Genomic DNA, 26,494 nt, shown 5'->3' with positions numbered 1-26,494 from the left:
CGTGGAATAGTGTGCCCTGGGAACCTGACTGAGCCTTGGTTCTGGAACTCTGTGGACTGGGAACATGACTGAGGTTTATTCTAGAACCCTGTAGCCTGGGAACATAACTGAGGATTGATTCTGGAACCCTGTGGCCTGGGAACATGACATCGGTGGATTCTGGAACCCTGTGGCCTGGGAACATGAGAACGGTTTGATTCTGGAACCCTGTGGCCTGGCAACATGACTGAGGCTTGATTCTGGAACCCTGTGGCCTGGCAACATGACTGAGACTTGATTCTGGAACCGTGTGGCCTGGGAACTTGACTGGGGTTTGATCGCAGAAACCTGTGGACTGTCCACATGACTGAGGTTTGATGGTGGAACCCTGTGCACTGGGAACATGACTGAGGCTTGATGGTTGAACCCTGTGGCATGGCAACATGACTGAGGTTTGATTCTGGAAAACTGTGGCCTGGGAACATGACATCTGTTTAGATTGTGGAATAGTTTGCCCTGGGAACCTGACTGAGCCTTGGTTCTGGAACTCTGTGGACTGGGAACATGACTGAGGTTTATTCTAGAACCCTGTAGCCTGGGAACATAACTGAGGATTGATTCTGGAACCCTGTGGCCTGGGAACATGACATCGTTGGATTCTGGAACCCTGTGGCCTGGGAACATGAGAACGGTTTGATTCTGGAACCCTGTGGCCTGGCAACATGACTGAGGCTTGATTCTGGAACCCTGTGGCCTGGCAACGTGACTGAGGTTTGATTCTGGATCCCTGTGGCCTGGGAGCATGACTGAGGCGTGATTCTGGAAAACTGTGGCCTGGAAAAATGACATCTGTTTAGATCGTGGAATAGTGTGCCCTGGGAACCTGACTGAGCCTTGGTTCTGGAACTCTGTGGACTGGGAACATGACTGAGGTTTATTCTAGAACCCTGTAGCCTGGGAACATAACTGAGGATTGATTCTGGAACCCTGTGGCCTGGGAACATGACATCGGTGGATTCTGGAACCCTGTGGCCTGGGAACATGAGAACGGTTTGATTCTGGATCCCTGTGGCCTGGGAACATGACTTTGGCGTGATTCTGGAAAACTGTGTCCTGGGAAAGTGACATCTGTTTAGATTGTGGAATAGTGTGCCCTGGGAACCTGACTGAGCCTTGGCTCTGGAGCTCTGTGGACTGGGAACATGACTGAGGTTTATTCTAGAACCCTGTAGCCTGGCAACATGACTGAGGCTTGATTCTGGAACCCTGTGGCCTGGAAATATGACTCAGGTTTGATTCTGGATCCCTGTGGCCTGGGAACATGACTGAGGCGTGATTCTGGAAAACTGTGGCCTGGGAAAATGACATCTGTTTAGATTGTGGAATAGTGTGCCCTGGGAACCTGACTGAGCCTTGGTTCTGGAACTCTGAGGACTGGGAACATGACTGAGATTTATTCTAGAACCCTGTAGCCTGGGAACATAAATGAGGATTGATTCTGGAACCCTGTGGCCTGGGAACATGACATCGGTGGATTCTGGAACCCTGTGGCCTGGGAACATGAGAACGGTTTGATTCTGGAACCCTGTGGCCTGGCAACATGACTGAGGCTTGATTCTGGAACCCTGTGGCCTGGCAACATGACTGAGGCTTGATTCTGGAACCGTGTGGCCTGGGAACTTGACTGGGGTTTGATCGCAGAAACCTGTGGACTGTCCATATGACTGAGGTTTCATGGTTGAACCCTGTGGCATGGCAACATGATTGAGGTTTGATTGTGGAACCCTCAGGCTTGGGAACATGACTGAGGCTTGATGGTGGAACCCTCAGGCCTGGAAACAGGAATGAGGTTTGATGGTGGAACCCTGCGGCCTGGCAACATGAGTGAGGTTTGATTCTGGAAAACTGTGGCCTGGGAACATGACATCTGTTTAGATTGTGGAATAGTGTGCCCTGGGAACCTGACTGAGCCTTGGTTCTTGAACTCTGTGGACTGGGAACATGACTGAGGTTTATTCTAGAACCCTGTAGCCTGGGAACATAACTGAGGATTGATTCTGGAACCCTGTGGCCTGGGAACATGACATCGGTGGATTCTGGAACCCTGTGGCCTGGGAACATGAGAACGGTTTGATTCTGGAACTCTGTGGCCTGGCAACATGACTGAGGCTTGATTCTGGAACCCTGTGGCCTGGCAACATGACTGAGGTTTGATTCTGGATCCCTGTGGCCTGGGAACATGACTGGGCGTGATTTTGGAAAACTGTGGCCTGGGAAAATGACATCTGTTTAGATTGTGGAATAGTGTGCCCTGGGAACCTGACTGAGCCTTGGTTCTCGAACTCTGTGGACTGTCCACATGACTGAGGTTTGATGGTGGAACCCTGTGCACTGGGAACATGACTGAGGATTCATGGTTGAACCCTGTGGCATGGCAACATGATTGAGGTTTGATTGTGGAACCCTCAGGCTTGGGAACATGACTGAGGCTTGATGGTGGAACCCACTGGCCTGGAAACAGGAATGAGGTTTGATGGTGGAACCCTGCGGCCTGGCAACATGACTGAGGTTTGATTCTGGAAAACTGTGGCCTGGGAACATGACATCTGTTTAGATTGTGGAATAGTGTGCCCTGGGAACCTGACTGAGCCTTGGTTCTGGAACTCTGTGGACTGGGAACATGACTGAGGTTTATTCTAGAACCCTGTAGCCTGGGAACAGAACTGAGGATTGATTCTGGAACCCTGTGGCCTGGGAACATGACATCGGTGGATTCTGGAACCCTGTGGCCTGGGAACATGAGAACGGTTTGATTCTGGAACCCTGTGGCCTGGCAACATGACTGAGGCTTGATTCTGGAACCCTGTGGCCTGGCAACATGACTGAGGCTTGATTCTGGAACCGTGTGGCCTGGGAACTTAACTGGGGTTTGATCGCAGAAACCTGTGGACTGTCCACATGACTGAGGTTTGTTGGTGGAACCTTGTGCACTGGGAACATGACTGAGGCCTGATACTGGAACCCCGTGGCGTGGGAACATGCCATTGGTTTGATTCTGGAACCCTGTTTCCTGAGAACATGAATGACGTTTGATGGTTGAACCCTGTGGCATGGCAACATGATTGAGGTTTGATTGTGGAACCCTCAGGCTTGGGAACATGACTGAGGCTTGATGGTGGAACGCTGTGGCCTGGAAACAGGAATGACGTTTGATGGTGGAACCCTGCGGCCTGGCAACATGACTGAGGTTTGATTCTGGAAAACTGTGGCCTGGGAACATGACATCTGTTTAGATTGTGGAATAGTGTGCCCTGGGAACCTGACTGAGCCTTGGTTCTGGAACTCTGTGGACTGGGAACATGACTGAGGTTTATTCTAGAACCCTGTAGCCTGGGAACATAACTGAGGATTGATTCTGCAATTCTGTGGCCTGGGAACATGACATCGGTGGATTCTGGAACCCTGTGGTCTGGGAACATGAGAACGGTTTGATTCTGGAAACCTGTGGCCTGGCAACATGACTGAGGCTTGATTCTGGAAACCTGTGGCCTGGCAACATGACTGAGGCTTGATTCTGGAACTGTGTGGCCTGGGAACTTGACTGGGGTTTGATCGCAGAAACTTGTGGACTGTCCACATGACTGAGGTTTGATGGTGGAACCCTGTGCACTGGGAACATGACTGAGGCTTGATGGTGGAATCCTGTGGCCTGGAAACAGGAATGACGTTTGATGGTGGAACCCTGCGGCCTGGCAACATGACTGAGGTTTGATTCTGGAAAACTGTGGCCTGGGAACATGACATCTGTTTAGATTGTGGAATAGTGTGCCCTGGGAACCTGAGTGAGCCTTGGTTCTGGAAATCTGTGGACTGGGAACATGACTGAGGTTTATTCTAGAACCCTGTAGCCTGGGAACAGAACTGAGGATTGATTCTGGAACCCTGTGGCCTGGGAACATGACATCGGTGGATTCTGGAACCCTGTGGCCTGGGAACATGAGAACGGTTTGACTCTGGAACCCTGTGGCCTGGCAACATGACTGAGGCTTGATTCTGGAACCGTGTGGCCTGGGAACTTGAGTGGGGTTTGATCGCAGAAACCTGTGGACTGTCCACATGACTGAGGTTTGATGGTGGAACCCTGTGCACTGGGAACATGACTGAGGCCTGATACTGGAACCCCGTGGCGTGGGAACATGCCATTGGTTTGATTCTGGAACCCTGTTTCCTGAGAACATGACTGAGGTTTGATGGTTGAACCCTGTGGCATGGCAACATGATTAAGGTTTGATTGTGGAACCCTCAGGCTTGGGAACATGACTGAGGCTTGATGGTGGAACCCTGTGGCCTCGAAACAGGAATGTCTTTTGATGGTGGAACCCTGCGGCCTGGCAACATGACTGAGGTTTCATTCTGGAAAACTGTGGCCTGGGAATATGACATCTGTTTAGATTGTGGAATAGTGTGCCCTGGGAACCTGACTGAGCCTTGGTTCTGGAACTCTGTGGACTGGGAACATGACTGAGGTTTATTCTAGAACCCTGTAGCCTGGGAACATAACTGAGGATTGATTCTGGAACCCTGTTGCCTGGGAACATGACATCGGTGGATTCTGGAACCCTGTGGCCTGGGAACATGAGAACGGTTTGATTCTGGAACCCTGTGGCCTGGCAACATGACTGAGGCTTGATTCTGGAACCCTGTGGCCTGGCAACATGACTGAGGTTTGATTCTGGATCCCTGTGGCCTGGGAACATGACTGAGGCGTGATTCTGGAAAACTGTGGCCTGGGAAAATGACATCTGTTTAGATTGTGGAATAGTGTGCCCTGGGTACCTGACTGAGCCTTGGTTCTGGAACTCTGTAGACTGGGAACATGACTGAGGTTTATTCTAGAACCCTGTAGCCTGGGAACATAACTGAGGATTGATTCTGGAACCCTGTGGCCTGGGAACATGACATTGGTGGATTCTGGAACCCTGTGGCCTGGGAACATGAGAACGGTTTGATTCTGCAACCCTGTGGCCTGGCAACATGACTGAGGCTTGATTCTGGAACCCTGTGGCCTGGCAACATGACTGAGGCTTGATTCTGGAAACGTGTGGCCTGGGAACTTGACTGGGGTTTGATCGCAGAAACCTGTGGACTGTCCACATGACTGAGGTTTGATGGTGGAACCCTGTGCACTGGGAACATGACTGAGGCCTGATACTGGAACCCCGTGGCGTGGGAACATGCCATTGGTTTGATTCTGGAACCCTGTTTCCTGAGAACATGACTGAGGTTTGATGGTTGAACCCTGTGGCATGGCAACATGATTGAGGTTTGATTGTGGAACCCTCAGGCTTGGGAACATGACTGAGGCTTGATGGTGGAACCCTGTGGCCTGGAAAGAGGAATGACGTTTGATGGTAGAACCCTGCGGCCTGGTAACATGACTGAGGCTTGATTCTGGAACCGTGTGGCCTGGGAAATTGACTGGGGTTTAATCGCAGAAACCTGTGGTCTGTCCACATGACTGAGGTTTGATGGTTGAACCCTGTGGCATGGCAACATGATTGACGTTTGATTGTGGAACCCTCAGGCTTGGGAACATGACTGAGGCTTGATGGTGGAACCCTCTGGCCTGGAAACAGGAATGAGGTTTGATGGTGGAACCCTGCGGCCTGGCAACATGACTGAGGTTTGATTCTGGAAAACTGTGGCCTGGGAACATGACATCTGTTTAGATTGTGGAATAGTGTGCCCTGGGAACCTGACTGAGCCTTGGTTCTGGAACTCTGTGGACTGGGAACATGACTGAGGTTTATTCTAGAACCCTGTAGCCTGGGAACATAACTGAGGATTGATTCTGTAACCCTGTGGCCTGGGAACATGACATCGGTGGATTCTGGAACCCTGTGGCCTGGCAACATGCCTGAGGCTTGATTCTGGAAACCTGTGGCCTGGCAACATGACTGAGGCTTGATTCTGGAACCGTGTGGCCTGGGAACTTGACTGGGGATTGATCGCAGAAACCTGTGGACTGTCCACATGACTGAGGTTTGATGGTGGAACCCTGTGCACTGGGAACATGACTGAGGCCTGATACTGGAACCCCGTGGCGTGGGAACATGCCATTGGTTTGATTCTGGATCCCCGTGGCCTGGGAACATGACTGAGGCGTGATTCTGGAAAACTGTGGCCTGGGAAAATGACATCTGTTTAGATTGTGGAATAGTGTGCCCTGGGAATCTGACTGAGCCTTGGTTTTGGAACTCTGTAGACTTGGAACATGACTGAGGTTTATTCTAGAACCATGTAGCCTGGGAACATAACTGAGGATTGATTCTGGAACCCTGTGGCCTGGGAACATGACATCGGTGGATTGTGGAACCCTGTGGCCTGGGAACATGAGAACGGTTTGATTCTGGAACCCTGTGGCCTGGCAACATGACTGAGGCTTGATTCTGGAACCCTGTGGCCTGGCAACATGACTGAGGTTTGATTCTGGATCCCTGTGGCCTGGGAACATGACTGAGGCCTGATTCTGGAAAACTGTGGCCTGGAAACATGACATCTGTTTAGATTGTGGAATAGTGTGCCCTGGGAACCTGACTGAGCCTTGGTTCTGGAACTCTGTGGACTGGGAACATGACTGAGGTTTATTCTAGAACCCTGTAGCCTTGGAACATAACTGAGGATTGATTCAGGAACCCTGTGGCCTGGGAACATGACATCGGTGGATTCTGGAACCCTGTGGCCTGGGAACATGAGAACGGTTTGATTCTGGAACCCTGTGGCCTGGCAACATGACTGAGGCTTGATTCTGGAATCCTGTGGCCTGGCAACATGACTGAGGCTTGATTCTGGAACCGTGTGGCCTGGGAAGTTGACTGGGGTTTGATCGCAGAAACCTGTGGACTGTCCACATGACTGAGGTTTCATGGTTGAACCCTGTGGCATGGCAACATGATTGAGGTTTGATTGTGGAAACCTCAGGCTTGGGAACATGACTGAGGCTTGATGGTGGAACCCTCTGGCCTGGAAACAGGAATGAGGTTTGATGGTGGAACCCTGCGGCCTGGCAACATGACTGAGGTTTGATTCTGGAAAACTGTGGCCTGGGAACATGACATCTGTTTAGATTGTGGAATAGTGTGCCCTGGGAAACTGACTGAGCCTTGGTTCTGGAACTCTGTGGACTGGGAACATGACTGAGGTTTATTCTAGAACCCTGTAGCCTGGGAACAGAACTGAGGATTGATTCTGGAACCCTGTGGCCTGGGAACATGACATCGGTGGATTCTGGAACCCTGTGGCCTGGGAACATGAGAACGGTTTGATTCTGGAACCCTGTGGCCTGGCAACATGACTGAGGCTTGATTCTGGAACCCTGTGGCCTGGCAACATGACTGAGGCTTGATTCTGGAACCGTGTGGCCTGGGAACTTGACTGGGGTTTGATCGCAGAAACCTGTGGACTGTCCACATGACTGAGGTTTGATGGTGGAACCCTGTGCACTGGGAACATGACTGAGGATTCATGGTTGAACCCTGTGGCATGGCAACATGATTGAGGTTTGATTGTGGAACCCTCAGGCTTGGGAACATGACTGAGGCTTGATGGTGGAACCCTCTGGCCTGGAAACAGGAATGAGGTTTGGTGGTGGAACCCTGCGGCCTGGCAACATGACTGAGGTTTGATTCTGGAAAACTGTGGCCTGGGAACATGACATCTGTTTAGATTGTGGAATAGTGTGCCCTGGGAACCTGACTGAGCCTTGGTTCTGGAACTCTGTGGACTGGGAACATGACTGAGGTTTATTCTAGAACCCTGTAGCCTGGGAACATAACTGAGGATTGATTCTGTAACCCTGTGGCCTGGGAACATGACATTGGTGGATTCTGGAACCCTGTGGCCTGGCAACATGCCTGAGGCTTGATTCTGGAACCCTGTGGCCTGGCAACATGACTGAGGTTTGATTCTGGAAAACTGTGGCCTGGGAACATGACATCTGTTTAGATTGTGGAATAGTGTGCCCTGGGAACCTGACTGAGCCTTGGTTCTGGAACTCTGTGGACTGGGAACATGACTGAGGTTTATTCTAGAACCCTGTAGCCTGGGAACATAACTGAGGATTGATTCAGGAACCTTGTGGCCTGGGAACATGACATCGGTGGATTCTGGAACCCTGTGGCCTGGGAACATGAGAACGGTTTGATTCTGGAACCCTGTGGCCTGGCAACATGACTGAGGCTTGATTCTGGAACCCTGTGGCCTGGCAACATGACTGAGGCTTGATTCTGGAACCGTGTGGCCTGGGAAGTTGACTGGGGTTTGATCGCAGAAACCTGTGGACTGTCCACATGACTGAGGTTTCATGGTTGAACCCTGTGGCATGGCAACATGATTGAGGTTTGATTGTGGAACCCTCAGGCTTGGGAACATGACTGAGGCTTGATGGTGGAACCCTCTGGTCTGGAAACAGGAATGAGGTTTGATGGTGGAACCCTGCGGCCTGGCAAGATGACTGAGGTTTGATTCTGGAAAACTGTGGCCTGGGAACATGACATCTGTTTAGATTGTGGAATAGTGTGCCCTGGGAACCTGACTGAGCCTTGGTTCTGGAACTCTGTGGACTGGGAACATGACTGAGGTTTATTCTAGAACCCTGTAGCCTGGGAACATAACTGAGGATTGATTCTGGAACCCTGTGGCGTGGGAACATGACATCGCTGGATTCTGGAACCCTGTGGCCTGGGAACATGAGAACGGTTTGATTCTGGAACCCTGTGGCCTGGCAACATGACTGAGGCTTGATTCTGGAACCCTGTGGCCTGGCAACATGACTGAGGCTTGATTCTGGAACCGTGTGGCCTGGGAACTTGACTGGGGTTTGATCGCAGAAACCTGTGGACTGTCCACATGACTGAGGTTTGATGGTGGAACCCTGTGCACTGGGAACATGACTGAGGATTCATGGTTGAACCCTGTGGCATGGCAACATGATTGAGGTTTGATTGTGGAAACCTCAGGCTTGGGAACATGACTGAGGCTTGATGGTGGAACCCTCTGGCCTGGAAACAGGAATGAGGTCTGATGGTGGAACCCTGCGGCCTGGCAACATGACTGAGGTTTGATTCTGAAAAACTGTGGCCTGGGAACATGACATCTGTTTAGATTGTGGAATAGTGTGCCCTGGGAACCTGACTGAGCCTTGGTTCTGGAACTCTGTGGACTGGGAACATGACTGAGGTTTATTCTAGAACCCTGTAGCGTGGGAACATAACTGAGGATTGATTCTGTAACCCTGTGGCCTGGGAACATGACATTGGTGGATTCTGGAACCCTGTGGCCTGGCAACATGCCTGAGGCTCGATTCTGGAACCCTGTGGCCTGGCAACATGACTGAGGCTTGATTCTGGAACCGTGTGGCCTGGGAACTTGACTGGGGTTTGATCGCAGAAACCTGTGGACTGTCCACATGACTGAGGTTTGATGGTGGAACCCTGTGCACTGGGAACATGACTGAGGCCTGATACTGGAACCCCGTGGCGTGGGAACATGCCATTGGTTTGATTCTGGATCCCCGTGGCCTGGGAACATGACTGAGGCGTGATTCTGGAAAACAGTGGCCTGGGAAAATGACATCTGTTTAGATTGTGGAATAGTGTGCCCTGGGAATCTGACTGAGCCTTGGTTTTGGAACTCTGTAGACTTGGAACATGACTGAGGTTTATTCTAGAACCATGTAGCCTGGGAACATAACTGAGGATTGATTCTGGAACCCTGTGGCCTGGGAACATGACATCGGTGGATTCTGGAACCCTGTGGCCTGGGAACATGAGAACGGTTTGATTCTGGAACCCTGTGGCCTGGCAACATGACTGAGGCTTGATTCTGGAACCCTGTGGCCTGGCAACATGACTGAGGTTTGATTCTGGATCCCTGTGGCCTGGGAACATGACTGAGGCGTGATTCTGGAAAACTGTGGCCTGGAAACATGACATCTGTTTAGATTGTGGAATAGTGTGCCCTGGGAACCTGACTGAGCCTTGGTTCTGGAACTCTGTGGACTGGGAACATGACTGAGGTTTATTCTAGAACCCTGTAGCCTTGGAACATAACTGAGGATTGATTCAGGAACCCTGTGGCCTGGGAACATGACATCGGTGGATTCTGGAACCCTGTGGCCTGGGAACATGAGAACGGTTTGATTCTGGAACCCTGTGGCCTGGCAACATGACTGAGGCTTGATTCTGGAACCCTGTGGCCTGGCAACATGACTGAGGCTTGATTCTGGAACCGTGTGGCCTGGGAACTTGACTGGGGATTGATCGCAGAAACCTGTGGACTGTCCACATGACTGAGGTTTGATGGTGGAACCCTGTGCACTGGGAACATGACTGAGGATTTATGGTTGAACCCTGTGGCATGGCAACATGATTGAGGTTTGATTGTGGAACCCTCAGGCTTGGGAACATGACTGAGGCTTGATGGTGGAACCCTCTGGCCTGGAAACAGGAATGAGGTTTGATGGTGGAACCCTGCGGCCTGGCAACATGACTGAGGTTTGATTCTGGAAAACTGTGGCCTGGGAACATGACATCTGTTTAGATTGTGGAATAGTGTGCCCTGGGAACCTGACTGAGCCTTGGTTCTGGAACTCTGTGGACTGGGAACATGACTGAGGTTTATTCTAGAACCCTGTAGCCTGGGAACAGAACTGAGGATTGATTCTGGAACCCTGTGGCCTGGGAACTTGACATCGGTGGATTCTGGAACCCTGTGGCCTGGGAACATGAGAACGGTTTGATTCTGGAACCCTGTGGCCTGGCAACATGACTGAGGCTTGATTCTGGAACCCTGTGGCCTGGCAACATGACTGAGGCTTGATTCTGGAACCGTGTGGCCTGGGAACTTGACTGGGGTTTGATCGCAGAAACCTGTGGACTGTCCACATGACTGAGGTTTGATGGTGGAACCTTGTGCACTGGGAACATGACTGAGGCCTGATACTGGAACCCCGTGGCGTGGGAACATGCCATTGGTTTGATTCTGGAACCCTGTTTCCTGAGAACATGACTGAGGTTTGATGGTTGAACCCTGTGGCATGGCAACATGATTGAGGTTTGATTGTGGAACCCTCAGGTTTGGGAACATGACTGAGGCTTGATGGTGGAAGGCTGTGGCCTGGAAACAGGAATGACGTTTGATGGTGGAACCCTGCGGCCTGGCAACATGACTGAGGCTTGATTCTGGAACCGTGTGGCCTGGGAAATTGACTGGGGTTTGATCGCAGAAACCTGTGGTCTGTCCACATGACTGAGGTTTGATGGTTGAACCCTGTGGCATGGCAACATGATTGAGGTTTGATTGTGGAACCCTCAGGCTTGGGAACATGACTGAGGCTTGATGGTGGAACCCTCTGTCCTGGAAACAGGAATGAGGTTTGATGGTGGAACCCTGCGGCCTGGCAACATGACTGAGGTTTGATTCTGGAAAACTGTGGCCTGGGAACATGACATCTGTTTAGATTGTGGAATAGTGTGCCCTGGGAACCTGACTGAGCCTTGGTTCTGGAACTCTGTGGACTGGGAACATGACTGAGGTTTATTCTAGAACCCTGTAGCCTGGGAACATAACTGAGGATTGATTCTGTAACCCTGTGGCCTGGGAACATGACATTGGTGGATTCTGGAACCCTGTGGCCTGGCAACATGCCTGAGGCTTGATTCTGGAACCCTGTGGCCTGGCAACATGACTGAGGCTTGATTCTGGAACCGTGTGGCCTGGGAAATTGACTGGGGTTTGATCACAGAAACCTGTGGACTGTCCACATGACTGAGGTTTGATGGTTGAACCCTGTGGCATGGCAACATGATTGAGGTTTGATTGTGGAAACCTCAGGCTTGGGAACATGACTGAGGCTTGATGGTGGAACCCTCTGGCCTGGAAACAGGAATGAGGTTTGATGGTGGAACCCTGCGGCCTGGCAACATGACTGAGGTTTGATTCTGGAAAACTGTGGCCTGGGAACATGACATCTGTTTAGATTGTGGAATAGTGTGCCCTGGGAACCTGACTGAGCCTTGGTTCTGGAACTCTGTGGACTGGGAACATGACTGAGGTTTATTCTAGAACCCTGTAGCCTGGGAACATAACTGAGGATTGATTCAGGAACCCTGTGGCCTGGGAACATGACATCGGTGGATTCTGGAACCCTGTGGCCTGGGAACATGAGAACGGTTTGATTCTGGAACCCTGTGGCCTGGCAACATGACTGAGGCTTGATTCTGGAACCCTGTGGCCTGGCAACATGACTGAGGCTTGATTCTGGAACCGTGTGTCCTGGGAAATTGACTTGGGTTTGATCACAGAAACCTGTGGACTGTCCACATGACTGAGGTTTGATGGTGGAACCCTGTGCACTGGGAACATGACTGAGGCCTGATACTGGAACCCCGTGGCGTGGGAACATGCCATTGTTTTGATTCTGGAACCCTGTTTCCTGAGAACATGACTGAGGTTTGATGGTTGAACCCTGTGGCATGGCAACATGATTGAGGTTTGATTGTGGAACCCTCAGGCTTGGGCACATGACTGAGGCTTGATGGTGGAACCCTGCGGCCTGGCAACATGACTGAGGCTTGATTCTGGAACCGTGTGGCCTGGGAAATTGACTGGGGTTTGATCACAGAAACCTGTGGACTGTCCACATGACTGAGGTTTGATGGTTGAACCCTGTGGCATGGCAACATGATTGAGGTTTGATTGTGGAAACCTCAGGCTTGGGAACATGACTGAGGCTTGATGGTGGAACCCTCTGGCCTGGAAACAGGAATGAGGTTTGATGGTGGAACCCTGCGGCCTGGCAACATGACTGAGGTTTGATTCTGGAAAACTGTGGCCTGGGAACATAACATCTGTTTAGATTGTGGAATAGTGTGCCCTGGGAACCTGACTGAGCCTTGGTTCTGGAACTCTGTGGACTGGGAACATGACTGAGGTTTATTCTAGAACCCTGTAGCCTGGGAACATAACTGAGGATTGATTCTGGAACCCTGTGGCCTGGGAACATGACATCGGTGGATTCTGGAACCCTGTGGCCTGGGAACATGAGAACGGTTTGATTCTGGAACCCTGTGGCCTGGCAACATGACTGAGGCTTGATTCTGGAACCGTGTGGCCTGGGAACTTGACTGGGGTTTGATCGCAGAAACCTGTGGACTGTCCACATGACTGAGGTTTGATGGTGGAACCCTGTGCACTGGGAACATGACTGAGGCCTGATACTGGAACCCCGTGGCGTGGGAACATGCCATTGGTTTGATTCTGGATCCCCGTGGCCTGGGAACATGACTGAGGCGTGATTCTGGAAAACTGTGGCCTGGGAAAATGACATCTGTTTAGATTGTGGAATAGTGTGCCCTGGGAATCTGACTGAGCCTTGGTTTTGGAACTCTGTAGACTTGGAACATGACTGAGGTTTATTCTAGAACCAAGTAGCCTGGGAACATAACTGAGGATTGATTCTGGAACCCTGTGGCCTGGGAACATGACATCGGTGGATTCTGGAACCCTGTGGCCTGGGAACATGAGAACGCTTTGATTCTGGAACCCTGTGGCCTGGCAACATGACTGAGGCTTGATTCTGGAACCCTGTGGCCTGGCAACATGACTGAGGTTTGATTCTGGATCCCTGTGGCCTGGGAACATGACTGAGGCGTGATTCTGGAAAACTGTGGCCTGGAAACATGACATCTGTTTAGATTGTGGAATAGTGTGCCCTGGGAACCTGACTGAGCCTTGGTTCTGGATCTCTGTGGACTGGGAACATGACTGAGGTTTATTCTAGAACCCTGTAGCCTGGGAACATAACTGAGGATTGATTCAGGAACCCTGTGGCCTGGGAACATGACATCGGTGGATTCTGGAACCCTGTGGCCTGGGAACATGAGAACGGTTTGATTCTGGAACCCTGTGGCCTGGCAACATGACTGAGGCTTGATTCTGGAACCCTGTGGCCTGGCAACATGACTGAGGCTTGATTCTGGAACCGTGTGGCCTGGGAAGTTGACTGGGGTTTGATCGCAGAAACCTGTGGACTGTCCACATGACTGAGGTTTCATGGTTGAACCCTGTGGCATGGCAACATGATTGAGGTTTGATTGTGGAACCCTCAGGCTTGGGAACATGACTGAGGCTTGATGGTGGAACCCTCTGGCCTGGAAACAGGAATGAGGTTTGATGGTGGAACCCTGCGGCCTGGCAAGATGACTGAGGTTTGATTCTGGAAAACTGTGGCCTGGGAACATGACATCTGTTTAGATTGTGGAATAGTGTGCCCTGGGAACCTGACTGAGCCTTGGTTCTGGAAATCTGTGGACTGGGAACATGACTGAGGTTTATTCTAGAACCCTGTAGCCTGGGAACATAACTGAGGATTGATTCTGGAACCCTGTGGCGTGGGAACATGACATCGGTGGATTCTGGAACCCTGTGGCCTGGCAACATGACTGAGGCTTGATTCTGGAACCCTGTGGCCTGGCAACATGACTGAGGCTTGATTCTGGAACCGTGTGGCCTGGGAACTTGACTGGGGTTTGATCGCAGAAACCTGTGGACTGTCCACATGACTGAGGTTTGATGGTGGAACCCTGTGCACTGGGAACATGACTGAGGATTCATGGTTGAACCCTGTGGCATGGCAACATGATTGAGGTTTGATTGTCGAACCCTCAGGCTTGGGAACATGACTGAGGCTTGATGGTGGAACCCTCTGGCCTGGAAACAGGAATGAGGTTTGATGGTGGAACCCTGCGGCCTGGCAACATGACTGAGGTTTGATTCTGGAAAACTGTGGCCTGGGAACATGACATCTGTTTAGATTGTGGAATAGTGTGCCCTGGGAACCTGACTGAGCCTTGGTTCTGGAACTCTGTGGACTGGGAACATGACTGAGGTTTATTCTAGAACCCTGTAGCCTGGGAACAGAACTGAGGATTGATTCTGGAACCCTGTGGCCTGGGAACATGACATCGGTGGATTCTGGAACCCTGTGGCCTGGGAACATGAGAACGGTTTGATTCTGGAACCCTGTGGCCTGGCAACATGACTGAGGCTTGATTCTGGAACCCTGTGGCCTGGCAACATGACTGAGGCTTGATTCTGGAACCGTGTGGCCTGGGAACTTGACTGGGGTTTGATCGCAGAAACCTGTGGACTGTCCACATGACTGAGGTTTGATGGTGGAACCTTGTGAACTGGGAACATGACTGAGGCCTGATACTGGAACCCCGTGGCGTGGGAACATGCCATTGGTTTGATTCTGGAACCCTGTTTCCTGAGAACATGACTGAGGTTTGATGGTTGAACCCTGTGGCATGGCAACATGATTGAGGTTTGATTGTGGAACCCTCAGGCTTGGGAACATGACTGAGGCTTGATGGTGGAACGCTGTGGCCTGGAAACAGGAATGACGTTTGATGGTGGAACCCTGCGGCCTGGCAACATGACTGAGGCTTGATTCTGGAACCGTGTGGCCTGGGAAATTGACTGGGGTTTGATCGCAGAAACCTGTGGTCTGTCCACATGACTGAGGTTTGATGGTTGAACCCTGTGGCATGGCAACATGATTGAGGTTTGATTGTGGAACCCTCAGGCTTGGGAACATGACTGAGGCTTGATGGTGGAACCCTCTGGCCTGGAAACAGGAATGAGGTTTGATGGTGGAACCCTGCGGCCTGGCAACATGACTGAGGTTTGATTCTGGAAAACTGTGGCCTGGGAACATGACATCTGTTTAGATTGTGGAATAGTGTGCCCTGGGAACCTGACTGAGCCTTGGTTCTGGAACTCTGTGGACTGGGAACATGGCTGAGGTTTATTCTAGAACCCTGTAGCCTGGGAATATAACTGAGGATTGATTCTGTAACCCTGTGGCCTGGGAACATGACATTGGTGGTTTCTGGAACCCTGTGGCCTGGCAACATGCCTGAGGCTTGATTCTGGAACCCTGTGGCCTGGCAACATGACTGAGGCTTGATTCTGGAACCGTGTGGCCTGGGAACTTGACTGGGGTTTGATCCCAGAAACCTGTGGACTGTCCACATGACTGAGGTTTGATGGTGGAACCCTGTGGACTGGGAACATGACTGAGGTCTGATACTGGAACCCCGTGGCGTGGGAACATGCCATTGTTTTGATTCTGGAACCCTGTTTCCTGAGAACATGACTGAGGTTTGATGGTTGAACCCTGTGGCATGGCAACATGATTGAGGTTTGATTGTGGAACCCTCAGGCTTGGGCACATGACTGAGGCTTGATGGTGGAACCCTGCGGCCTGGCAACATGACTGAGGCTTGATTCTGGAACCGTGTGGCCTGGGAAATTGACTGGGGTTTGATCACAGAAACCTGTGGACTGTCCACATGACTGAGGTTTGATGGTTGAACCCTGTGGCATGGCAACATGATTGAGGTTTGATTGTGGAACCCTCAGGCTTGGGAACATGACTGAGGCTTGATGGTGGAACCCTCTGGCCTGGAAACAGGAATGAGGTTTGATGGTGGAACCCTGCGGCCTGGCAACATGACTGAGGTTTGATTCTGGAAAACTGTGGCCTGGGAACATGACATCTGTTTAGATTGTGGAATAGTGTGCCCTGGGAACCTGACTGAGCCTTGGTTCTGGAACTCTGTGGACTGGGAACATGACTGAGGTTTATTCTAGAACCCTGTAGCCTGGGAACATAACTGAGGATTGATTCTGGAACCCTGTGGCCTGGGAACATGACATCGGTGGATTCTGGAACCCTGTGGCCTGGGAACATGAGAACGGTTTGATTCTGGAACCCTGTGGCCTGGCAACATGACTGAGGCTTGATTCTGGAACCGTGTGGCCTGGGAACTTGACTGGGGTTTGATCGCAGAAACCTGTGGACTGTCCACATGACTGAGGTTTGATGGTGGAACCCTGTGCACTGGGAACATGACTGAGGCCTGATACTGGAACCCCGTGGCGTGGGAACATGCCATTGGTTTGATTCTGGATCCCCGTGGCCTGGGAACATGACTGAGGCGTGATTCTGGAAAACTGTGGCCTGGGAAAATGACATCTGTTTAGATTGTGGAATAGTGTGCCCTGGGAATCTGACTGAGCCTTGGTTTTGGAACTCTGTAGACTTGGAACATGACTGAGGTTTATTCTAGAACCATGTAGCCTGGGAACATAACTGAGGATTGATTCTGGAACCCTGTGGCCTGGGAACATGACATCGGTGGATTCTGGAACCCTGTGGCCTGGGAACATGAGAACGGTTTGATTCTGGAACCCTGTGGCCTGGCAACATGACTGAGGCTTGATTCTGGAACCCTGTGGCCTGGCAACATGACTGAGGTTTGATTCTGGATCCCTGTGGCCTGGGAACATGACTGAGGCGTGATTCTGGAAAACTGTGGCCTGGAAACATGACATCTGTTTAGATTGTGGAATAGTGTGCCCTGGGAACCTGACTGAGCCTTGGTTCTGGAACTCTGTGGACTGGGAACATGACTGAGATTTATTCTAGAACCCTGTAGCCTGGGAACATAACTGAGGATTGATTCAGGAACCCTGTGGCCTGGGAACATGACATCGGTGGATTCTGGAACCCTGTGGCCTGGGAACATGAGAACGGTTTGATTCTGGAACCCTGTGGCCTGGCAACATGACTGAGGCTTGATTCTGGAACCCTGTGGCCTGGCAACATGACTGAGGCTTGATTCTGGAACCGTGTGGCCTGGGAAGTTGACTGGGGTTTGATCGCAGAAACCTGTGGACTGTCCACATGACTGAGGTTTCATGGTTGAACCCTGTGGCATGGCAACATGATTGAGGTTTGATTGTGGAACCCTCAGGCTTGGGAACATGACTGAGGCTTGATGGTGGAAACCTCTGGCCTGGAAACAGGAATGAGGTTTGATGGTGGAACCCTGTTGCCTGGCAACATGACTGAGGTTTGATTCTGGAAAACTGTGGCCTGGGAACATGACATCTGTTTAGATTGTGGAATAGTGTGCCCTGGGAACCTGACTGAGCCTTGGTTCTGGAACTCTGTGGACTGGGAACATGACTGAGGTTTATTCTAGAACCCTGTAGCCTGGGAACCTAACTGAGGATTGATTCTGGAATTCTGTGGCCTGGGAACATGACATCGGTGGATTCTGGAAACCTGTGGTAACATGACTGAGGCTTGATTCTGGAACCCTGTGGCCTGGCAACATGACTGAGGCTTGATTCTGGAACCGTGTGGCCTGGGAACTTGACTGGGGTTTGATCGCAGGAACCTGTGGACTGTCCACATGACTGAGGTTTCATGGTTGAACCCTGTGGCATGGCAACATGATTGAGGTTTGATTGTGGAACCCTCAGGCTTGGGAACATGACTGAGGCTTAATGGTGGAACACTGTGGCCTGGAAACAGGAATGAGGTTTGATTCTGGATCCCTGTGGCCTGGGAATATGACTGAGGCGTGATTCGGGAAAACTGTGGCCTGGGAAAATGACATCTGTTTAGATTGTGGAATAGTGTGCCCTGGGAACCTGACTGAGCCTTGGTTCTGGAACTCTGTGGACTGGGAACATGACTGAGGTTTATTCTAGAACCCTGTAGCCTGGGAACATAACTGAGGATTGATTCTGGAACCCTGTGGCCTGGGAACATGACATCGGTGGATTCTGGAACCCTTTGGCCTGGGAACATGAGAACGGTTTGATTCTGGAACCCTGTGGCCTGGCAACATGACTGAGGCTTGATTCTGGAACCCTGTGGCCTGGCAACATGACTGAGGCTTGATTCTGGAACCGTGTGGCCTGGGAACTTGACTGGGGTTTGATCGCAGAAACCTGTGGACTGTCCACATGACTGAGGTTTGATGGTGGAACCCTGTGCACTGGGAACATGACTGAGGCCTGATACTGGAACCCCGTGGCGTGGGAACATGCCATTGGTTTGATTCTGGAACCCTGTTTCCTGAGAACATGACTGAGGTTTGATGGTTGAACCCTGTGGCATGGCAACATGATTGAGGTTTGATTGTGGAACCCTCAGGCTTGGGAACATGACTGAGGCTTGATGGTGGAACGATGTGGCCTGGAAACAGGAATGACGTTTGATGGTGGAACCCTGCGGCCTGGCAACATGACTGAGGCTTGATTCTGGAACCCTGTGGCCTGGCAACATGACTGAGGTTTGATTCTGGATCCCTGTGGCCTGGGAACATGACTGAGGCGTGATTCTGGAAAACTGTGGCCTGGAAACATGACATCTGTTTAGATTGTGGAAGAGTGTGCCCTGGGAACCTGACTGAGCCTTGGTTCTGGAACTCTGTGGACTGGGAACATGACTGAGGTTTATTCTAGAACCCTGTAGCCTGGGAACATAACTGAGGATTGATTCTGGAACCCTGTGGCCTGGGAACATGACATCGGTGGATTCTGGAACCCTTTGGCCTGGGAACATGAGAACGGTTTGATTCTGGAACCCTGTGGCCTGGCAACATGACTGAGGCTTGATTCTGGAACCCTGTGGCCTGGCAACATGACTGAGGCTTGATTCTGGAACCGTGTGGCCTGGGAACTTGACTGGGGTTTGATCGCAGAAACCTGTGGACTGTCCACATGACTGAGGTTTGATGGTGGAACCCTGTGCACTGGGAACATGACTGAGGCCTGATACTGGAACCCCGTGGCGTGGGAACATGCCATTGGTTTGATTCTGGAACCCTGTTTCCTGAGAACATGACTGAGGTTTGATGGTTGAACCCTGTGGCATGGCAACATGATTGAGGTTTGATTGTGGAACCCTCAGGCTTGGGAACATGACTGAGGCTTGATGGTGGAACGATGTGGCCTGGAAACAGGAATGACGTTTGATGGTGGAACCCTGCGGCCTGGCAACATGACTGAGGCTTGATTCTGGAACCCTGTGGCCTGGCAACATGACTGAGGTTTGATTCTGGATCCCTGTGGCCTGGGAACATGACTGAGGCGTGATTCTGGAAAACTGTGGCCTGGAAACATGACATCTGTTTAGATTGTGGAATAGTGTGCCCTGGGAACCTGACTGAGCCTTGGTTCTGGAACTCTGTGGACTGGGAACATGACTGAGATTTATTCTAGAACCCTGTAGCCTGGGAACATAACTGAGGATTGATTCAGGAACCCTGTGGCCTGGGAACATGACATCGGTGGATTCTGGAACCCTGTGGCCTGGGAACATGAGAACGGTTTGATTCTGGAACCCTGTGGCCTGGCAACATGACTGAGGCTTGATTCTGGAACCCTGTGGCCTGGCAACATGACTGAGGCTTGATTCTGGAACCGTGTGGCCTGGGAAGTTGACTGGGGTTTGATCGCAGAAACCTGTGGACTGTCCACATGACTGAGGTTTCATGGTTGAACCCTGTGGCATGGCAACATGATTGAGGTTTGATTGTGGAACCCTCAGGCTTGGGAACATGACTGAGGCTTGATGGTGGAACGATGTGGCCTGGAAACAGGAATGACGTTTGATGGTGGAACCCTGCGGCCTGGCAACATGACTGAGGCTTGATTCTGGAACCCTGTGGCCTGGCAACATGACTGAGGTTTGATTCTGGATCCCTGTGGCCTGGGAACATGACTGAGGCGTGATTCTGGAAAACTGTGGCCTGGAAACATGACATCTGTTTAGATTGTGGAATAGTGTGCCCTGGGAACCTGACTGAGCCTTGGTTCTGGAACTCTGTGGACTGGGAACATGACTGAGATTTATTCTAGAACCCTGTAGCCTGGGAACATAACTGAGGATTGATTCAGGAACCCTGTGGCCTGGGAACATGACATCGGTGGATTCTGGAACCCTGTGGCCTGGGAACATGAGAACGGTTTGATTCTGGAACCCTGTGGCCTGGCAACATGACTGAGGCTTGATTCTGGAACCCTGTGGCCTGGCAACATGACTGAGGCTTGATTCTGGAACCGTGTGGCCTGGGAAGTTGACTGGGGTTTGATCGCAGAAACCTGTGGACTGTCCACATGACTGAGGTTTCATGGTTGAACCCTGTGGCATGGCAACATGATTGAGGTTTGATTGTGGAACCCTCAGGCTTGGGAACATGACTGAGGCTTGATGGTGGAAACCTCTGGCCTGGAAACAGGAATGAGGTTTGATGGTGGAACCCTGTTGCCTGGCAACATGACTGAGGTTTGATTCTGGAAAACTGTGGCCTGGAAACATGACATCTGTTTAGATTGTGGAAGAGTGTGCCCTGGGAACCTGACTGAGCCTTGGTTCTGGAACTCTGTGGACTGGGAACATGACTGAGGTTTATTCTAGAACCCTGTAGCCTGGGAACATAACTGAGGATTGATTCTGGAACCCTGTGGCCTGGGAACATGACATCGGTGGATTCTGGAACCCTTTGGCCTGGGAACATGAGAACGGTTTGATTCTGGAACCCTGTGGCCTGGCAACATGACTGAGGCTTGATTCTGGAACCCTGTGGCCTGGCAACATGACTGAGGCTTGATTCTGGAACCGTGTGGCCTGGGAACTTGACTGGGGTTTGATCGCAGAAACCTGTGGACTGTCCACATGACTGAGGTTTGATGGTGGAACCCTGTGCACTGGGAACATGACTGAGGCCTGATACTGGAACCCCGTGGCGTGGGAACATGCCATTGGTTTGATTCTGGAACCCTGTTTCCTGAGAACATGACTGAGGTTTGATGGTTGAACCCTGTGGCATGGCAACATGATTGAGGTTTGATTGTGGAACCCTCAGGCTTGGGAACATGACTGAGGCTTGATGGTGGAACGATGTGGCCTGGAAACAGGAATGACGTTTGATGGTGGAACCCTGCGGCCTGGCAACATGACTGAGGCTTGATTCTGGAACCCTGTGGCCTGGCAACATGACTGAGGTTTGATTCTGGATCCCTGTGGCCTGGGAACATGACTGAGGCGTGATTCTGGAAAACTGTGGCCTGGAAACATGACATCTGTTTAGATTGTGGAATAGTGTGCCCTGGGAACCTGACTGAGCCTTGGTTCTGGAACTCTGTGGACTGGGAACATGACTGAGATTTATTCTAGAACCCTGTAGCCTGGGAACATAACTGAGGATTGATTCAGGAACCCTGTGGCCTGGGAACATGACATCGGTGGATTCTGGAACCCTGTGGCCTGGGAACATGAGAACGGTTTGATTCTGGAACCCTGTGGCCTGGCAACATGACTGAGGCTTGATTCTGGAACCCTGTGGCCTGGCAACATGACTGAGGCTTGATTCTGGAACCGTGTGGCCTGGGAAGTTGACTGGGGTTTGATCGCAGAAACCTGTGGACTGTCCACATGACTGAGGTTTCATGGTTGAACCCTGTGGCATGGCAACATGATTGAGGTTTGATTGTGGAACCCTCAGGCTTGGGAACATGACTGAGGCTTGATGGTGGAACGATGTGGCCTGGAAACAGGAATGACGTTTGATGGTGGAACCCTGCGGCCTGGCAACATGACTGAGGCTTGATTCTGGAACCCTGTGGCCTGGCAACATGACTGAGGTTTGATTCTGGATCCCTGTGGCCTGGGAACATGACTGAGGCGTGATTCTGGAAAACTGTGGCCTGGAAACATGACATCTGTTTAGATTGTGGAATAGTGTGCCCTGGGAACCTGACTGAGCCTTGGTTCTGGAACTCTGTGGACTGGGAACATGACTGAGATTTATTCTAGAACCCTGTAGCCTGGGAACATAACTGAGGATTGATTCAGGAACCCTGTGGCCTGGGAACATGACATCGGTGGATTCTGGAACCCTGTGGCCTGGGAACATGAGAACGGTTTGATTCTGGAACCCTGTGGCCTGGCAACATGACTGAGGCTTGATTCTGGAACCCTGTGGCCTGGCAACATGACTGAGGCTTGATTCTGGAACCGTGTGGCCTGGGAAGTTGACTGGGGTTTGATCGCAGAAACCTGTGGACTGTCCACATGACTGAGGTTTCATGGTTGAACCCTGTGGCATGGCAACATGATTGAGGTTTGATTGTGGAACCCTCAGGCTTGGGAACATGACTGAGGCTTGATGGTGGAAACCTCTGGCCTGGAAACAGGAATGAGGTTTGATGGTGGAACCCTGTTGCCTGGCAACATGACTGAGGTTTGATTCTGGAAAACTGTGGCCTGGGAACATGACATCTGTTTAGATTGTGGAATAGTGTGCCCTGGGAACCTGACTGAGCCTTGGTTCTGGAACTCTGTGGACTGGGAACATGACTGAGGTTTATTCTAGAACCCTGTAGCCTGGGAACCTAACTGAGGATTGATTCTGGAATTCTGTGGCCTGGGAACATGACATCGGTGGATTCTGGAAACCTGTGGTAACATGACTGAGGCTTGATTCTGGAACCCTGTGGCCTGGCAACATGACTGAGGCTTGATTCTGGAACCGTGTGGCCTGGGAACTTGACTGGGGTTTGATCGCAGGAACCTGTGGACTGTCCACATGACTGAGGTTTCATGGTTGAACCCTGTGGCATGGCAACATGATTGAGGTTTGATTGTGGAACCCTCAGGCTTGGGAACATGACTGAGGCTTAATGGTGGAACACTGTGGCCTGGAAACAGGAATGAGGTTTGATTCTGGATCCCTGTGGCCTGGGAACATGACTGAGGCGTGATTCGGGAAAACTGTGGCCTGGGAAAATGACATCTGTTTAGATTGTGGAATAGTGTGCCCTGGGAACCTGACTGAGCCTTGGTTCTGGAACTCTGTGGACTGGGAACATGACTGAGGTTTATTCTAGAACCCTGTAGCCTGGGAACATAACTGAGGATTGATTCTGGAACCCTGTGGCCTGGGAACATGACATCGGTGGATTCTGGAACCCTTTGGCCTGGGAACATGAGAACGGTTTGATTCTGGAACCCTGTGGCCTGGCAACATGACTGAGGCTTGATTCTGGAACCCTGTGGCCTGGCAACATGACTGAGGCTTGATTCTGGAACCGTGTGGCCTGGGAACTTGACTGGGGTTTGATCGCAGAAACCTGTGGACTGTCCACATGACTGAGGTTTGATGGTGGAACCCTGTGCACTGGGAACATGACTGAGGCCTGATACTGGAACCCCGTGGCGTGGGAACATGCCATTGGTTTGATTCTGGAACCCTGTTTCCTGAGAACATGACTGAGGTTTGATGGTTGAACCCTGTGGCATGGCAACATGATTGAGGTTTGATTGTGGAACCCTCAGGCTTGGGAACATGACTGAGGCTTGATGGTGGAACGATGTGGCCTGGAAACAGGAATGACGTTTGATGGTGGAACCCTGCGGCCTGGCAACATGACTGAGGCTTGATTCTGGAACCCTGTGGCCTGGCAACATGACTGAGGTTTGATTCTGGATCCCTGTGGCCTGGGAACATGACTGAGGCGTGATTCTGGAAAACTGTGGCCTGGAAACATGACATCTGTTTAGATTGTGGAATAGTGTGCCCTGGGAACCTGACTGAGCCTTGGTTCTGGAACTCTGTGGACTGGGAACATGACTGAGGTTTATTCTAGAACCCTGTAGCCTGGGAACATAACTGAGGATTGATTCTGGAACCCTGTGGCCTGGGAACATGACATCGGTGGATTCTGGAACCCTTTGGCCTGGGAACATGAGAACGGTTTGATTCTGGAACCCTGTGGCCTGGCAACATGACTGAGGCTTGATTCTGGAACCCTGTGGCCTGGCAACATGACTGAGGCTTGATTCTGGAACCGTGTGGCCTGGGAACTTGACTGGGGTTTGATCGCAGAAACCTGTGGACTGTCCACATGACTGAGGTTTGATGGTGGAACCCTGTGCACTGGGAACATGACTGAGGCCTGATACTGGAACCCCGTGGCGTGGGAACATGCCATTGGTTTGATTCTGGAACCCTGTTTCCTGAGAACATGACTGAGGTTTGATGGTTGAACCCTGTGGCATGGCAACATGATTGAGGTTTGATTGTGGAACCCTCAGGCTTGGGAACATGACTGAGGCTTGATGGTGGAACGATGTGGCCTGGAAACAGGAATGACGTTTGATGGTGGAACCCTGCGGCCTGGCAACATGACTGAGTCTTGATTCTGGAACCCTGTGGCCTGGCAACATGACTGAGGTTTGATTCTGGATCCCTGTGGCCTGGGAACATGACTGAGGCGTGATTCTGGAAAACTGTGGCCTGGAAACATGACATCTGTTTAGATTGTGGAATAGTGTGCCCTGGGAACCTGACTGAGCCTTGGTTCTGGAACTCTGTGGACTGGGAACATGACTGAGGTTTATTCTAGAACCCTGTAGCCTGGGAACATAACTGAGGATTGATTCTGGAACCCTGTGGCCTGGGAACATGACATCGGTGGATTCTGGAACCCTTTGGCCTGGGAACATGAGAACGGTTTGATTCTGGAACCCTGTGGCCTGGCAACATGACTGAGGCTTGATTCTGGAACCCTGTGGCCTGGCAACATGACTGAGGCTTGATTCTGGAACCGTGTGGCCTGGGAACTTGACTGGGGTTTGATCGCAGAAACCTGTGGACTGTCCACATGACTGAGGTTTGATGGTGGAACCCTGTGCACTGGGAACATGACTGAGGCCTGATACTGGAACCCCGTGGCGTGGGAACATGCCATTGGTTTGATTCTGGAACCCTGTTTCCTGAGAACATGACTGAGGTTTGATGGTTGAACCCTGTGGCATGGCAACATGATTGAGGTTTGATTGTGGAACCCTCAGGCTTGGGAACATGACTGAGGCTTGATGGTGGAACGATGTGGCCTGGAAACAGGAATGACGTTTGATGGTGGAACCCTGCGGCCTGGCAACATGACTGAGGCTTGATTCTGGAACCCTGTGGCCTGGCAACATGACTGAGGTTTGATTCTGGATCCCTGTGGCCTGGGAACATGACTGAGGCGTGATTCTGGAAAACTGTGGCCTGGAAACATGACATCTGTTTAGATTGTGGAATAGTGTGCCCTGGGAACCTGACTGAGCCTTGGTTCTGGAACTCTGTGGACTGGGAACATGACTGAGGTTTATTCTAGAACCCTGTAGCCTGGGAACATAACTGAGGATTGATTCTGGAACCCTGTGGCCTGGGAACATGACATCGGTGGATTCTGGAACCCTTTGGCCTGGGAACATGAGAACGGTTTGATTCTGGAACCCTGTGGCCTGGCAACATGACTGAGGCTTGATTCTGGAACCCTGTGGCCTGGCAACATGACTGAGGCTTGATTCTGGAACCGTGTGGCCTGGGAACTTGACTGGGGTTTGATCGCAGAAACCTGTGGACTGTCCACATGACTGAGGTTTGATGGTGGAACCCTGTGCACTGGGAACATGACTGAGGCCTGATACTGGAACCCCGTGGCGTGGGAACATGCCATTGGTTTGATTCTGGAACCCTGTTTCCTGAGAACATGACTGAGGTTTGATGGTTGAACCCTGTGGCATGGCAACATGATT

Source organism: Balaenoptera acutorostrata, chromosome 19, assembly GCF_949987535.1.
Source record: "Balaenoptera acutorostrata chromosome 19, mBalAcu1.1, whole genome shotgun sequence".
Taxonomy (NCBI): Eukaryota; Metazoa; Chordata; class Mammalia; order Artiodactyla; family Balaenopteridae; genus Balaenoptera; species Balaenoptera acutorostrata.
Note: the sequence above shows the minus strand (reverse complement) of the source record.